At 39.0% G+C, this 17,647-nt stretch overlaps 1 protein-coding gene across 1 annotated transcript in view; it reads left to right on the top strand.

Annotated features, from left to right (window-relative positions):
- The window catches only part of B4GALNT4 (beta-1,4-N-acetyl-galactosaminyltransferase 4), a 215,722-nt gene that overhangs the window by 159,942 nt on the left and 38,133 nt on the right, over positions 1–17,647 (top strand). The window lies entirely within an intron of this gene.

The following is a 17,647-nucleotide window of genomic DNA, read 5'->3' on the forward strand; positions in this document are numbered from 1 at the left end:
GCTGCAGAATAACAGCTATGAAAATATATTGAGGCAAGCAGGGAGTCTGCAGCAAAGCGGGATTACTTATGGCAAGCCCTTTCCTTTCATACCTGTGTTGTGACCCCACTATGGAGTAGGGCTTGCTCAGTAATAGCACTGGACTAACTTAATGCTATGAAACGACATCTTTCTCCTTCCTTGCCAGTTAATCAGCCTAGTGGGTGCTTTTTTGCTGGTAATTGCCAATTGCCAGCTGAAAGCAGAGTTGCAACTGACCTGGCTTCTGTTGTTTGTTTTGCTAACAGCAAACAACTAAAGTATTATTATTATTATACAATTGTATCACAGCGGCCAGTTGTTTTGCCGGATTTGGCATTGGTTACTAGTCGGGCCCCACCCAGGGGCCTAGGACATTGTAACGTATTTTCGTAATATTCGTGCAGATCCAAGCAGTGCGGCTTTTTGCATTTGACTGATGGTGGTGGTGATGATGATGATGATGATGATGATGATGATGATGATGATGATGATTATACAATTGTATCACAGCGGCCAGTTGTTTCGCCTGATTTGGCATTGGTTACTAGTCGGGCCCCACCCAGGGGCCTAGGACGTCGTAACGTATTTTCGTAATATGCGTGCAGATCCAAGCAGTGCGGCTTTTTGCATTTGACTGATGGTGATTTTGTCAATTTTTAACTGTTTTAAATGTAATTCCAGTGCTTTTGGTATAGCACCCAGTGTGCCAATTACCACTGGAATTATCACGGCTGGTTTGTGCCATAGTCGTTGAATTTCGATTTTTAAGTCCTGGTATCTTGTGATTTTTTCATGTTCCTTCTCGGCGACCCTGCTATCACCTGGTATTGCGATGTCTATGATTATGACCTTATTTTTCTCAACCATTGTGATGTCTGGTGTATTATGCGCCAGTATTTTGTCGGTTTGTATACGGAAATCCCACAAGATCTTGACCATCTGATTTTCGGTGACTTTTTCAGGCTGATGTTCCCACCAGTTTGTTGTTGTTTTAATATTATAATTTTTGCACAAATTCCAATGGATCATTTGTGCTACTGAATTGTGCCGCAGTTTATAATCAGTCTGCACGATTTTTTTACAGCAGCTGAGTATGTGATCAACAGTTTCATCAGCTTCTTTGCAAAGTCTGCATTTGGCATCATCAGAGGATTTTTCGATTTTGGCCTTAATGGCATTTGTGCGGATAGCTTGTTCTTGCGCAGCCAGGATTAGTGACTCTGTTTCTTTCTTTAATGTACCTGTTGTTAACCATAACCAAGTTTGTTCACTGTCCACTTTATCTTTTATTTTTTCCAGAAATTGGCCATGCAGTGCTTTGTTCTGCCAACTCTCCATTCTTGATTTTATCACATCTTTTCTGTATTCTTGTTTCGTCTGTTGGGCCTTCAGTAGATTTTTGTTCTTTACTTCGATTAATAGATGTTCTTGACTTTCTTTTAAATAATCAGCCAGTGCATGTTTTTCTTCTTCAACTGTTTGCTTCACTTGTAATAATCCTCTGCCACCTGATTTTCGGGGCAGATATAGTCTATCAGTATCACCATGTGGATGTAAACTGTAGTGCATTGTCATTAGTTTCCTGGTTTTTCGGTCCAAAAGGTCCAAATCAGCTTGTGTCCAGTTAACTATACCAGCTGTGTATCTTATAACTGGTATTGCCTAGGTATTTATGGCCTTGATTGTATTTTCACCATTCAATTTAGATTTCAAAATTTTCCTAACTCTGTTGGTGTACTCTCGCCTGACAATAGTTTTTACTTCTCCATGCTTGATGTTATCCAACTGCAGAATGCCTAAGTATTTGTAGGCTTCATTTTCTTTGCATTTAATTAATTGGCCATTGGGCATTTCAATTCCCTCACATGCAGTGATTTTGCCCCTTTTTATGGATACAGTGGCGCATTTTTCCATGCCAAACTGCGTTGAAATATCGGTGCTGAATACTCGGACTGTGTTTGTCAATGATTGGATTTCTATTTCTGACTTTCCATAGAGTTTCAAATCATCCATATATAGTAAATGTGAAATTTTTTCAGCTTCTTTGGCTGTTTGGTAGCCTAATTTCATTTTTTTCAAGATTACTGATAGTGGGATCATTGCGATGATGAAGAGAAGAGGTGAAAGTGAATCACCCTGGAAAATTCCTCGCTTGATATTAACCATTCCGTAGATCTCATTCCCTACTGCCAACTCAGTTCTCCATTGTTTCATCGCCTTTTCAGTAAAGGATGTAATATTTTTGCTAATGCCAGTTGTTTCTAAGCATTTTATGATCCAACTATGTGGCAGTGAGTCAAATGCCTTTTTGTAATCAATCCAGACCATATTTAAGTTCGTTTTTCTGTTCTTACAATTTTCTAATATCATTTTATCAATTAGGAGCTGATCTTTTGTGCCCCTGCTCCTTCTTTTGTTGCCTTTTTGCTCTATTGGCAAGATGTTGTTTGTTTCCAAATAATCCATCATGTTATCTGCAATAATGCCTGTGAGTAATTTGAAGGTTGTTGGCAAGCATGTTATTGGTCTGTAGTTTTCAGGTGTTGTTCCTTTAGTTGCATCTTTCTGAATCAAGTATGTTTTTCCAGTTGTCAACCATTCATCAATTTGGCCCTTTTGTAAAATTTCATTCAGTTGCCTGGCCAATATTGCATGTAAACTGGTCAGATATTTGAGCCAGAAACCATGTAATTGGTCCTTTCCAGGTGATGTCCAATTCTTTACCTTTTTAACTCGATTTTTGACCATCTCAGTTGTTATTTCTAATACTTGCATTTGTTTGTTGCCAATGCTTTTCTCAAAATCATGTATCCACTTTGCTTCTTTGTTGTAGTCCTTTGCATTTTCCCACAATTTTTTCCAGAATTCAACTGTGGCCTGTTTTTCTGGTTTTTCACTTTTGGTGTCACCATTCACATTAAGACTTTGATAAAAACACCGTTGGTCTGATCGAAATTGCTGATTTTGTTTATATTGGATGATTCGTGCCTCATATCTTTCAATTTTTCTAGCTGTTGCTGTTATCTGCTGTTTTACAATCTCTACAGCTTCATTGATGTTTCTTGTATCCAATCTATATCTTCTGATTAGCCGATCTATGATTTTTTTGTTTTTGAGCCGTTGCTCATGCATGTTCTTTAAGTTACTAGCATCTGCCCTTAATTTTTTGACTTTTTGTTCTAATCGGATTTTCCACTTTGGCTTTGATGCTTTTTCTGTTGTGTGACTAGGTACTTTGATTTTAATGCCTAGTTCATTAGTGACTATTACAGCTGCGCTGTACATTAACTGATTCGTTTCCAAGATGGATCCCGATTCAATTGTTGAAAACACTGCATTAACCATTTTCATGATAGGGGCCAAAATTTTCTTAGGCACAGTTTTTAGTGATGGTAAACGTTGCCTTTCCTCATTAAGCAGAAAATGCTCCATGATCTTATCCTTCAATTCTTTTTGTTTTTGAGTTAGTTCATCAGTTGGTTCAGTGATAACTGGTTCTAGTGGTGGTGATGTTATTTCCTCCCCGAGAGCTTCTTCTGGGAGTTCTACTATAATGTCTTTAGTTGTGTCTTGAATATCAGTTATTTCCGCTTGTGATATTGTTTTTTGGGTTTTGCAATTTGCCTGAATTTCCTCATGTTCAACTTCACTAAACACTTTATTCCGTATAATAAATCGCCTTTGATCTGCTAGTCGTTGTTCACTAACATTTGAATCTGGATATTGTTGTTTCCATAATTCATACATTCGCTTTAAATAGCCTCTTTTTTCTGGCTCTGAGTTGTAGTAACAGGCCATTATGGCACGGTTTTCATTTGCACTATATTTTTGTCGTTTTGTTGGCTGGTCCACTTGTAGCCCACTTGTCGACGGATGTCCAGGGACCCCAACATCCGCCGCGGCCCTTGTTAACCCGCGCGACGACCGATGCGGTATGGAATTCTTATTTGTTTTTTTCACCATATTGTATGGGTTGGCGGGGTTTTTTTTACGGGACCAGATGCCAACCTGACCCCAACCCTCCTCCTTTCTCATCCGGGCTTGGGACCGGCAACGGCGGAGTTATTGTTGTTGTTGTTGTTGTTGTTATTATTATTATTATTATACAATTGTATCACAGCGGCCAGTTGTTTCGCCGGATTTGGCATTGGTTACTAGTCGGGCCCCACCCAGGGGCCTAGGACGTCGTAACGTATTTTCGTAATATGCGTGCAGATCCAAGCAGTGCGGCTTTTTGCATTTGACTGATGGTGATTTTGTCAATTTTTAACTGTTTTAAATGTAATTCCAGTGCTTTTGGAATAGCACCCAGTGTGCCAATTACCACTGGAATTACCACTGCTGGTTTGTGCCATAGTCGTTGAATTTCGATTTTTAAGTCCTGGTATCTTGCGATTTTTTCATGTTCCTTCTCGGCGACCCTGCTATCACCTGGTATTGCGATGTCTATGATTGTTACCTTATTTTTCTCAACCAGTGTGATGTCTGGTGTATTATGCGCCAGTATTTTGTCGGTTTGTATACGGAAATCCCACAAGATCTTGACCATCTGATTTTCGGTGACTTTTTCAGGCTGATGTTCCCACCAGTTTGTTGCTGTTTTAATATTATAATTTTTGCACAAATTCCAATGGATCATTTGTGCTACTGAATTGTGCCGCAATTTATAATCAGTCTGCGCGATTTTCTTACAGCAGCTGAGTATGTGATCAACAGTTTCATCAGCTTCTTTGCAAAGTCTGCATTTGGCATCATCAGAGGATTTTTCGATTTTGGCCTTAATGGCATTTGTGCGGATAGCTTGTTCTTGCGCAGCCAGGATTAGTGACTCTGTTTCTTTCTTTAATGTACCTGTTTTTAACCATAACCAAGTTTGTTCACTGTCCACTTTATCTTTTATTTTTTCCAGAAATTGACCATGCAGTGCTTTGTTCTGCCAACTCTCCATTCTTGATTTTATCACATCTTTTCTGTATTCTTGTTTTGTCTGTTGGGCCTTCAGTAGATTTTTGTTCTTTACTTCGATTAATAGATGTTCTTGAGTGTCTTTTAAATAATCAGCCAGTGCATGTTTTTCTTCTTCAACTGTTTGCTTCACTTGTAATAATCCTCTGCCACCTGATTTTCCGGGCAGATATAGTCTATCAGTATCACCACGTGGATGTAAACTGTAGTGCATTGTCATTAGTTTCCTGGTTTTTCGGTCCAAAAGGTCCAAATCAGCTTGTGTCCAGTTAACTATGCCAGCTGTGTATCTTATAACTGGTATTGCCCAGGTATTTATGGCCTTGATTGTATTTCCACCATTCAATTTAGATTTCAAAATTTTCCTAACTCTGTTGGTGTACTCTCGCCTGACAATAGTTTTTACTTCTCCATGCTTGATGTTATCCAACTGCAGAATGCCTAAGTATTTGTAGGCTTCATTTTCTTTGCATTTAATTAATTGGCCATTGGGCATTTCAATTCCCTCACATGCAGTGATTTTGCCCCTTTTTATGGATACAGTGGCGCATTTTTCCATGCCAAACTGCGTTGAAATATCGGTGCTGAATACTCGGACTGTGTTTGTCAATGATTGGATTTCTATTTCTGACTTTCCATAGAGTTTCAAATCATCCATATATAGTAAATGTGAAATTTTTTCAGCTTCTTTGGCTGTTTGGTAGCCTAATTTCATTTTTTTCAAGATTACTGATAGTGGGATCATTGCGATGATGAAGAGAAGAGGTGAAAGTGAATCACCCTGGAAAATTCCTCGCTTGATATTAACCATTCCGTAGCTCTCATTCCCTACTGCCAACTCAGTTCTCCATTGTTTCATCGCCTTTTCAGTAAAGGATGTAATATTTTTGCTAATGCCAGTTGTTTCTAAGCATTTTATGATCCAACTATGTGGCAGTGAGTCAAATGCCTTTTTGTAATCAATCCAGACCATATTCAAGTTCGTTTTTCTGTTCTTACAATTTTCTAATATCATTTTATCAATTAGAAGCTGATCTTTTGTGCCCCTGCTCCTTCTTTTGTTGCCTTTTTGCTCTACTGGCAAGATGTTGTTTGTTTCCAAATAATCCATCATGTTATCTGCAATAATGCCTGTGAGTAATTTGAAGGTTGTTGGCAAGCATGTTATTGGTCTATAGTTTTCAGGTGTTGTTCCTTTAGTTGGATCTTTCTGAATCAAGTATGTTTTTCCAGTTGTCAACCATTCATCAATTTGGCCCTTTTGTAAAATTTCATTCAGTTGCCTGGCCAATATTGCATGTAAACTGGTCAGATATTTGAGCCAGAAACCATGTAATTGGTCCTTTCCAGGTGATGTCCAATTCTTTACCTTTTTAACTCGATTTTTGACCATCTCAGTTGTTATTTCTAATACTTGCATTTGTTTGTTGCCAATGCTTTTCTCAAAGTCATGTATCCACTTTGCTTCCTTGTTGTAGTCCTTTGCATTTTCCCACAATTCTTTCCAGAATTCAACTGTGGCCTGTTTTTCTGGTTTTTCACTTTTGGTGTCACCATTTACATTAAGACTTTGATAAAAACGCCGTTGGTCTGATCAAAATTGCTGATTTTGTTTATATTGGATGATTCGTGCCTCATATCTTTCAATTTTTCTAGCTGTTGCTGTTATCTGCTGTTTTACAATCTCTACAGCTTCATTGATGTTTCTTGTATCCAATCTATATCTCCTGATTAGCCGATCTATGATTTTGTTGTTTTTAAGCCGTTGCTCATGCATGTTCTTTAAGTTACTAGCATCTGCCCTTAATTTTTTTATTTTTTGTTCTAAACGGATTTTCCACTTTGGCTTTGATGCTTTTTCTGTTGTATGACTAGGTACTTTAATTTTAATGCCTAGTTCATTAGTGACTATTACAGCTGCGCTGTACATTAACTGGTTTGTTTCCAAGATGGATCCTGGTTCAATTGTTGAAAACACTGCATTAACCATTTTCATGATAGGGGCCAAAATTTTCTTTGGCACAGTTTTTAGTGATGGTAAACGTTGCCTTTCCTCATTAAGCAGAAAATGCTCCATGATCTTATCCTTACCCTATTATTATTATTATTATTATTATTATTATTATTATGTTAATCTTTGGTGAGATTCACAGCCTTTGGGGCTGGTTGGTAGCTCAACAGCTCGAGTCCTAACCAAGGACCTAGGAACTGTTAAGGTAACGTCAGAGGATATAAGCTGTTCCAAGTAGGGTGGTTTTTTGTAGAATCAGAATGTTCAAGTCTGATAAATTTAAATTTTTCAAATAGCGAGGTAGCCCTTTAGGTATTGATCCAAGGGCTCCAATTACAATTGGGACAACACATGATTTCTTTTTCCACAGTCGTTCAACTTCAATTTGCAAGTCCTGGTACTTTGTGATTTTTTTTTGCTGTTTATCTTCAATTCGTGCATCTCCAGGTATTGCAATGTCAATGAGCAATACTTTTTTCTTTTAACTATTTTTATGTCAGGTGTGTTGTGGCCAAGTGCCTGTCAGTCTGAATTCTGAAGTCCCACAAGATCTTGACTTTCTCATTCTCTAAAACCTTCTGAACCTGATGTTCCCAGTGGTTTTTGCTGTACTCAAATCCAAACTTTTGGCACAATTTCCAGTGAATGATCTTAGCAACACGGTCATGGCATTGTAGGTAGACAGTTTGTGAAATTTTGCTGCACCCACTGATCAAGTGGTCGACTGTCTTGTCTTTCTCATTACAGAGGCGACATTTGCTGTTGGTGGTAACATGTTGAATTTTTGCCTTCATGCAGTTTGTGGCTAAGGCTTGTTCTTGAGCTGCCAAAATAAAGCCTTCTGTTTCTTTTTTCAGTCCTCCTGATCTTAACCAGTTCCAAGTTAGCTTTTGGTCAGCTTTGCCTTCAATACTTTTCAAATATTGGCCATGCATAGCTTTGCTTTTCCAATTTTCAGCTCACTTCTCAATTACTCAATTACTTCTTTCTTGTATTCATCTTTCGACTTTTATTATTGTTGTTGTTGTTGTTAGTCACATAGTCAGCCAGATGTTTAGACTGGATTTGGCATTTTTGATGATGTTTAAATGCTGATGATGTTTAAGTGGTACTCCAGATATTTTAGGATTGCACCCAAGACACCTATCATCATTGGTACAATCTTTGCTTTATGTTGCATTCTATTTTCAGGTCTTTTTATTTTGTGACTTATTATTATTTAATTTTCTGAAAATTGAGTTAGGTCAGTTGACTTCACTGGCTGTAGATGGTTAGCTTAAACCCAACTTTCTTGACCCAAGACCTGTTTTAATCCAAGTTCACAAAGCAATTTGCTGTGTTCTCATAACATTGTAGTTCCAATCACATAAATCACACCACAACTTAACATGATAGTCTTGCTTACATGGTGTGCTAAGATTATACCTAAACTTCAACAAACATTGAACCATAAATTGCTCATCCTCATTTTAGGCTGTGCAAATCCAGTTTGTCTCTCAAAGCTGCTTAAAATGGCAATTAAACTTATTTTTCTATTAGCCCTTTTCCTTTTCTTACTATGTCCTCTGTATCTTCTCTGTTTCCTTTACTGTCTTCTCTTCTCTCTCTGTTTTACGCTAAGGCCAGTCACTTTGAAGTTAAGCTACTTTCTGTCAAATTAGAAGTCTGACAGCTTCATTCCCATTGTTTTTATTCTTCTTTCAGTGAAGCTGGCAACTCTTATGGCTGCGTCTTCTCTTGGTCCATTAGTTCATTGTCAAGCTGGACCTCTCTTGGCATTTTGCTGAAGAGGTATTTCCCTTATGTACAAAATTATCTTCTCTTGTTTTGTACCCTGTCAACAGAAAAACAGGCCATTTGAGTAAGTGGGTATCCTTAGAAGATATCTGTTCCAATTCGTACAGAATTTTCAGTACTGGAGCCTTTTCTCTATTTCAATACAATGCATCATGTGAAGGAACTCTGTAACTGCCCAAGGCAACAGCTGTTACTTTTAGGAAGCTTCTCCTAAAGTTGAATAGAATAGAATAGAATTCTTTATTGGCCAAGTATGATTGGACACACAAGGAATTTGTCTTTGCTCTCAGTGTGCATAAAAGACAAGGTACATTTGTCAAAAACCATAAGACTATCACTTAATGATAGTCATAGGGTACAAATTAGCTATCGGGAAACAATCAATATCAATATAAACCATAAGGATACAAGCAACATAGTTATAGTCCTGCAGTCATAAGTGGGAGGAGATGGGTGATAGGAACGATGAGAAGACTAATAGTAATAGTAATGCAGCCTTAGTGAATGGTTTGACAGTGGTGAGGGAATTATTTGTTAAGCAGAGTGATGGCATTCAGGGAAAATCTGTCCTTGTGTCTAGTTGTTCTGGTGTGCAGTGCCCTAATTGTTTTGAGGGTAGAAGCCGAAACAATTTATGTCCGGGATGTGAGGGGTCTGTAGATATTTTCACAGCCCTCTTTTTGACTCGTGCAGTACACAGATCCTCAATGGAAGGCAGGTCGGCAGTAATTGTTTTTTCTGTAGTTCTGATTATCCTTTGAAGTCTATGTCTATCTTCTTGGGTTGCTGAACCAAACCAGAGAGTTATAGAGGTGCAGATGATAGACTCAATAATTCCTCTGTAGAACTATATCAGCAGCTCCTTGGGCAGTTTGAGCTTCCTGGGATGGTGCAGAAAGAATATTCTTTGTTGTGCTTTTTTGATGACGTTTTTGATGTTAGGTGTCCATTTTAGGTCTTGGGATATGATAGAACCAAGAAATTTGAAGGTCTCTACTGTTAATACTAGACACTGTGTTGTCTAGTATTGTAAGACGTGATAGTATGGTAGGGTTTCTCCTAAAGTCTATCACCATTTCTATGGTTTTGAGTGTGTTCAGTTCCAGATTGTTCCAGTCGCACACGAGGCTAGTTGTTCAACCTCCCATCTGTATGCGGTTTCATCATTGTCTCGAATGAGACCAATCACTGTTGTATCATCTGCAAACTTCAGTAGTTTAACAGATGGATCATTTGAGGTGCAATCATTGGTATAGAGAAAGAAGAGAAGTGGAGAGAGCACACAGTCTTGGGAGCTCCTCTGCTAATTGTATAGGTATCTGGTGTGATTTTGCCTGCTTCCTGTCTGTTAGAAATAGACATCTTTTTGGAATCTTCAGTCATTAGTTCTAGTTCTCTTTCTGAATACAGAACTTATTTTCTGTTTCTTCTCATGGAAGAGTTACCATGCCTCCTGTCAATATATTATTTTGACATATGGTAAAATGGCTGCAGTGTAATGCAGAGGTTAAAACCTAAGATTCAAATTGATCCTCAGCCATGGAAATTCACTACTCTCTCTGGGGAAGTCACTTTCTTTCAGCCCATTGTATCTCACAAGTTGCTTGGGGGGGGAGATAAAATGGGTGTGTGTGTTTTGTTTTTGTTTTGTTTTGTTTTTTGCAGAGAGGGTCCTCCTAATGTCCATTCATGACATTGTGAGTTGATGCTCTTTTAACACATATAAACTCCATTGTCCTTTTCATGCAGTGAGTAAGGAATTGTTTCGCACATAGTTGTAATGGTGTAAAAGTAATATTTAAATAGATCTCTGTGAAGGTTACAAGCTTTTTTCTGGAAGTCACAGCCTATGCATTAGTTTCATTCCCCCCTCACCCCCAATATATATTTGTCTTTCTCTCTCTCTTTTTTCTTTGCATAGCCTCCTTTTTCTCTACATACAGCCTATGCTGTATCATCAGACGGGAGGTGAAGTGTGGGTCTTTTAGAGTTTCCTCGCTAGGGTCAATACACTGACCGTTCCAAAGTAATAATGAAGATGTGTGCTGAATGCTTATTGCTTCTCTGTTGCTAGAGGATAGTGATGAGGACAGTCATTCAAATGGAGGAACAGAATATGAATGGACAAGCACATGCCTAAAGAATAGAGGAGCTGAGATGAAGCTGATGCCTGGCATGATGGAAATTTTCCAGCAGCAATGCCACCATGCTGGTATTTCAGCAGAATTTTAAAAATGTGATTCTTTCAATGATCTAACACTGATTAATGCAGGAGGAATATTAAGATCTAGCATGTACTTCTATCAGTTAACAATCAAAGCACTCAGCAGGTCAAGAAACAAAGGCCAATATATATTTTACCTCAATTTCTCTGTTGGAAATGTAATGAGACTGAGAGTAATTCACTATTTCAACTCCAAAAAGCTATGGATTTAAAGGTATTTTTAGGTATTTAGGTATTTATTAATGCTTATAGGCCGCCCTTTTCCCTGAGGGGACTCAGGGCGGCTTACATAAAATAAGGGGGGGGGGTATACAGACAATAGACACAACAATACATAGAAATAAAATAGTAAGCAACATTCATTCATCATTCGGGTGGGGACAGTTATCTTTGTCCCCAGGGCTGACGGGCTAGCCAGGTCTTAAGGGCTGTGCGGAAGGTCTGGACGGTGGTGAGGGTATGAATCTCCACGGGGAGATCGTTCCAAAGGGTCGGAGCTACTACTGAAAAGGCTCTCCTCCGTGTAGTTGCCAGTCGGCACTGACTGGCAGATGGAACTCGGAGGAGGCCTAATCTATGTGATCTAATTGGTCGCAGGGAGGTAATTGGCAGGAGGCGGTCTCTCAAGTACGCAGACCCACTACCATGAAGGGCTTTATGAGTGATAAGTAGCACCTTGAAGTTCCCTGAACCCTTGCCCAAAAATGAATTTAAAAAAAATGAATTTGTTTTTCCGTTCCCATGTGTCCCATTCTTGAAAACATCTCAGGTATGTGTTCTTGGGTGTTCTCCAGGGGTGGGTTGCTGCAGGTTTCACTACTGTTTCTTAACCCCTGTGTGCATGTGCACTGTTCAATGTAAATTAGAAGTTTAATAACGTTTGTATGCCACCCAATCCCGTAGGACTCCGGGCGGCTAACAATACAAACAAATCAAAAGAAAAAGAGGAAAGAAAAGATAGATTTAAAAACGCACCATGCACTCCATTTCAAGTGGGGCTGGACCATATTTTGGGGTCAACAGCCCCAGGCCTGCTGGAACAGCCAGGTTTTAGTGGCTTTACGGAAAGCCGAGAGAGTGGGAAGGGTCTGGATCTCTGCAGGGAGATCATTCCACAGGGCCGGAGCAGCTACAGAGAAAGACCTCCCCCGAGTAGTCGCCAACTGGCATTGCCCGGTCAACGGTGCCCGAAGGAGGCCCAATCTGTGGGATCTTATAGGTCGTTGGGAGGTATGTGGCAGGAGGCAATCCCATAGGTATCCAGGTCCTGAGCCATGTAGGGCTTTAAAGGTAACAACCAGCACCTTGAAGCGCATTCAGAGACCAATGGGAAGCCAGTGCAGCTCGCGGAGGATAGGTGTAACATGGGTGTACCTAGGTACACCTGACATCGCTCACGCGGCTGCATTCTGGACCAATTGTAGTCTCCGAACACTCTTCAGGGGCAGCCTCAAGTAGAGCACAAATTGTTCTTTGCGCATGCGCAGAACAATTTGCAGTGAACTGCGCATGCGCAGTGACTAAAAGCCAAAATGGCTGCAGTCCAGCAGTGGCAAGGGAACCGGTTCAGGGGCATGGCCGGCCTGGGTCACTGCCAGTTCTGAATTCCACTACCGGTTTGGCTGAACCGGGCTGAATCGGGAGCAACCAACCTCTGGTGTTCTCAAATCCCATGAGAAAAAAAGGAATGAACAGAGCTTAACCCTAACCTATGAACTAAAGTATTTGCTCATGAATTTTCTTGAAACAACTAAAAAATAAATGCCTTTGTTGGATTTTCTCTGAACACTACAAAGCAAAGTCAGGAGCAAGCTAGCAAAGGTATTTTATAGCCTTACCATCATTACTCATCCATCTCACTGTATGTTCAAGAAAACATTCTTGGGTAAAGCAGGCATGTCCTGATACTTAATACTTCGTTTAAATGCATTAAGTACATGCTCATAGCCCATCATTAGGAACTTCTCCTTGGAAACGCTGAGCTAGCAATAGCATTTAGACTTATATAGCGCCTCATAGTGCTTTACAGCCCTCTCTAAGTTGTTTACAGATCAGCATATTGTCCCCAACAATTTGGGTCCTCATTTTACTGACCTTAGAAGATTGAGTCAACCTTGAGCCAATCAGGATCAAGCTCTTGGCAATCGGCAAAGTTACCCTGCAATACTGCATTCTAACCACTGAACCACCATCATTCTTAATGATTTATGATTCCTTATTTATGTTCCTGGAAATGATTTGATACAATCCATAATTGAGTGCTTGTTTTATTTTGGTTCAGTGTTTTTTCATTTTTCTGGAAACTGTGATTTTAAATGAAAGGGTCTAACTTTTTATTTTTTTTATTTTTCTCTTTGTATACAATAAGTGCTTAGTGAACTTAGGGTCTAACTTTTGAACATTTGGCATTGGTTAGCCAAGCGATATACATTAGTTGTATAACATTTCTCCTGTGGCTAGTGTTTTCAAACTGACGGGGAGAGAGTTGTTACGTTGCTGCAGATTGCCTTGCAGTTGATTAGCTTGGGACAAAGTACTGTGGTAATCTAATTAAAAGCCAATGGAAAAAAAGTGGAAGGGAAGGGTGGGCATCATTAGTAGGGGTGACAATTGTTGGAACTTATTTGCCATACCCAGTTCAATGAAACAGCTGATTGGAGGCTAGCCAGCTTTGATAGCAAGAAGTCTGTTTACCTCCAGGAGTTCTCAGGGGAAATTAGAGGAGCTTTTTATCCTTGTTCAATTGAAGTACAGCTGTGATGAGCAGAACTTGACATTGCTAGTTTACATGCCCTGCTTGTATGTATGAGCATACGCACATACAACACCTATATGCTATAAAAAGTGTCTATGTGTCTGATTTGGGACATATTTTAGTGTTTGTGTATGTGTGTGTTTAATGGTATTATAAATCACACTGGTTCAGTGTGTGGATTAATATTTTTAAAAACCCATTAAATAAAATGAAACAAACACAATCACATGAGTTTCCTAATCTACACCTTTTTTTGTTGCTTTGTTCCCAGGCCTTATTGAGCTCTATCACTGAGTGCATCTGCTGGATCATATAAACTTCCTTCATTCATGTCTTAGCCAGAAATATACTTAATTTTGCCTCTTAGATTGCAACATGCAACTGTTCTAAAGTATTGCACAACTCCTATTTATTTTTTTAAAAAAACCAAATGGATAACTGCCTTTTACTAGCAGCTTATTCTGTGATCTGTAATCTTAGAAACAGTAACTTCTGGCTTGGAGAAAACTCCAGGATCACCTCTTTTCTTTCTTTCTTTCTTTCTTTCTTTCTTTCTTTCTTTCTTTCTTTCTTTCTTTCTTTCTTTCTTTCCATTCCCTTCCTTCCCAAAATACTATATCTTCATAAAGAAACCTCTCTTTTAGTTTGAACAATTTTTGATCCAGAAGATAGGATAAACAATGTTGGTTTTAAATTATAGGAAGGTAAATGTTGGTATAAGAGCTTTTCAAATAAGAGAGTCTCAAAGAGTGAACTCGTCTCTATTGGAGATGTTTAAGTGAGTTCTGGATGGTCACCTGTCAGGGATGCTTCACTAGTGGATTCCTGTACTGAATAGGGAGATGGATTTGATCATATCTAAGATCCCTTTCAGTCATTCCATTTTGTAATTCCATGTTTGTTTGGGGTTTTTTTTGTGATCTTAATTAGCGTCATACATCATGTAAAATATATGAGATTGTTTATTGGTTAAAATGCATAGACATGCTTTCAAACTTTGTAAGACCTTCATCCCTCACTAAGAGAAGAAAGAAAGGAACAGAAATATACAGGTTCTAAACAACATTTGTGTTCTTGAACTCAAGCAGGTATGCAGTTTATGTTAGGGATTTGAATTTTTCAGGAACATCCTTGTTAGAGGATGTGCTACTGAACATATGTAAGAGTACTATATACCGGTAAGTCATTGAATCCTATTCAAAAGGAAAATAGCTCATAACATACGGTACTTTTCTTGGATGCTGAGATTAGGCCTAATGGAGCTATCAGTGAATGCTAACAGACACAAATATTTCAAATAAGAGTTAAATGTATTAAGATATACATAGGGAAGGAAATTCTCATTGGAATTTAAACTGCATCATAACGTTTCCTAGTCTCTTAAATACATTTATTTGACTTAAGGGCCAGCAGAGAGGTAACTTTGTATCTTTTATCTATCACTCCTTTTATGTTTATGTGATCATAAGGTTCATAGGTATGAAGAGATCGTACAATCTCCAATATTTAGATCCTGAATTCTATGTTCTGACCCATCTCCTTCTTAGATGATAACATATGCTATATCTGTTAAGTCGTTTACGTTTTATGGCCCGTCTGAGCTTCTGTCTAAAAATCTCAGCTGGGTATTAATGAACCAGGAGAGGTAAATGTAGTGTCATTGCCCACATTGAGTTATACAATTCGATGCAGGTCATTCCAATTTTTAATAAAAAATATGTATGAAAATTCTTCACCTCAGACCAAGGGCAGATGGAGATTTACTTTCTAAACTTTATGAAAAGATCCAGAAGTCTCTCTGTTCTTCTTTTTTCTTAACGTTTAATGCCCAACATGCTTACCACAGCATGGGGCTCTTTGAAAAGGAAAGTCTTTGTACCTACTTCTTCCTTGAATAGCCCTGTGATCATGTAAAGGAAAAAGGATAAGAACAAAGAATCTAAGCTTGATGTAAACAGAAAATCCAAGGATAACCTGGCAACAGAGACAGGCTATTTAGGGCATTTAAAAGAGGGAAAAAAATCAGAGCTTAACCAAACTAAAAAAAGGTTTTCTATAGAGCATTTCAGTCAAAAAGCAGTATAATGCACTGTATTTATAAAAAGAAAGATGGCCTTGAATGTATGATTTAACAATGAGGAAGAATTATGGACAATTGGAGCACATCCATAGAGAAGACAATTCATCCATGGACCCTAAGTGTTTTTCTACAGTTCTCACTCTCAGTGAATCTCCTTGTCAAAAGGCGTCTGCCTCCATTCAGTGCACCTAAGATGATCCCCCTACTTCATAGATAATTATTTGGAAAGGGGATTCATATTCCTTTTGGAGTGGTAGAGAATTAATTTAAAAACTAATGAATCACTATGAGAAGTGAAATAAAGGGACTAGAAAACAAAAATATCAGAAGAGAGTTCAAGTCTCAACTGGAAACCTGTTTTTCAAAGAAGATTCATTAGGCCCTTTTGTAGAATTGATCCGATAAGGAAAAGGAACTTTAAATTTATTTAAGCATCTGTATAAACTAGTGGTTAATCAATTCTTTCTCATTTATCTTTTCAAGACCAGAGATTTTGGTACTCTTATTTACTTTCCTTAGGCAACTAAAGTTTCAGAAGTGCTAGTTTGAACTAGATTTCCAGAAGTACTTGTCTTTCAAATGATATAATTCAGACAAACACTTGTTGAAGTAAAGAAATGGTGCAAAGCAGGGGTGGTATTTACTTACCTTCCCTACCGGTTCGCAAATGTGAGCGCGCCAGTGGTGGGTTCAGAATGGTTCGACTGACCCGGTAGTAGTATGGCAGCCTGGGTCTCTGGAACTGGTTCCTGCCACACCCTCGAACCAGTTCCCCAGTTTCTTCTCCCATTGCCGGCATGTTTTTGTGCATGCACAGAACAGTTTTCAGTCAACTGCACATGTGCAGCAATGTGCGGTGGACGGGCGCACGAGTGAAGCAAGCAGCATGCATGCAAAATGCCCTCTCAGCAAACTGGTAGTAAACCAGTTAGGAACCCACCACTGGAGGGCGCGCATGCGTGATTGCGTGCACTTTGTTCACATGCGCCACCTCCACACATATGCTAAGCCTTCCACACTTGAGTTTTTTGCTTAAAAGGGGCCTAAATGAGATGCCATAGAGTTGGTGGGCGGGGCCACCCATGATTTCTGCTACTGGTTCAGGCGAACTGGTCTGAACTGTTAGAATACCACTTTTGGTGCAAAGTGGCCATTTTGTTTTTTCCGGGGTTTTTTTTTTTTTTTTTTTTTTTTGCGGGGGTGGAAAGTTTCTGAAGAAGTGTAAACTAAGAATGTAAAGAGCTATCAACCAAGTACTTTCTGAGCATCTGAACTCTGTTATTTGGAATGAAGATGCCAGGGATTAAATATGGCTTCTCTAAGTTGATTGTGGCACATTTGGGCAGCTCTTTGAAGTCATTTATATCGTGGCTTCCTGTGATCTTTGAAGTAAACTACCTATAATGCCCCTGTTCTTAGCAAGTTCTGGGTAGCCCAATATTGTTGCTATTAGAAAAACGTCCATCATTTCCGCAAAGATAGTGCCACAGCTCAGTTAGCAAGCCTCAGCTAAAGTTAGTAACTCTCCAGCTTATATTTTGGGAGGCTGGGCCTTGTTTTTCCATGGAGAGTCTTCTTGTTTTCTTCCCAGGGCTTAAAAATCCCTAATTTACAAAATTATCAAACTTCATTGAACTCTGGAGAGTTTGTATTGTTATTAAAATGAATAACACACTGCATTGATTGAGTTTCTTAGCTAGTTCAAAGCAGTCTTTTGGCTCCCTGGATGGAAGATGGATATGGTTTCCATGGCAGCAGCAGCAACATGCAGTGCACCAAGCCAGCAAGGAGGAT

The sequence above is a fragment of the Thamnophis elegans genome, chromosome 1 (assembly GCF_009769535.1).
Source record: "Thamnophis elegans isolate rThaEle1 chromosome 1, rThaEle1.pri, whole genome shotgun sequence".
Lineage (NCBI taxonomy): Eukaryota > Metazoa > Chordata > Lepidosauria > Squamata > Colubridae > Thamnophis > Thamnophis elegans.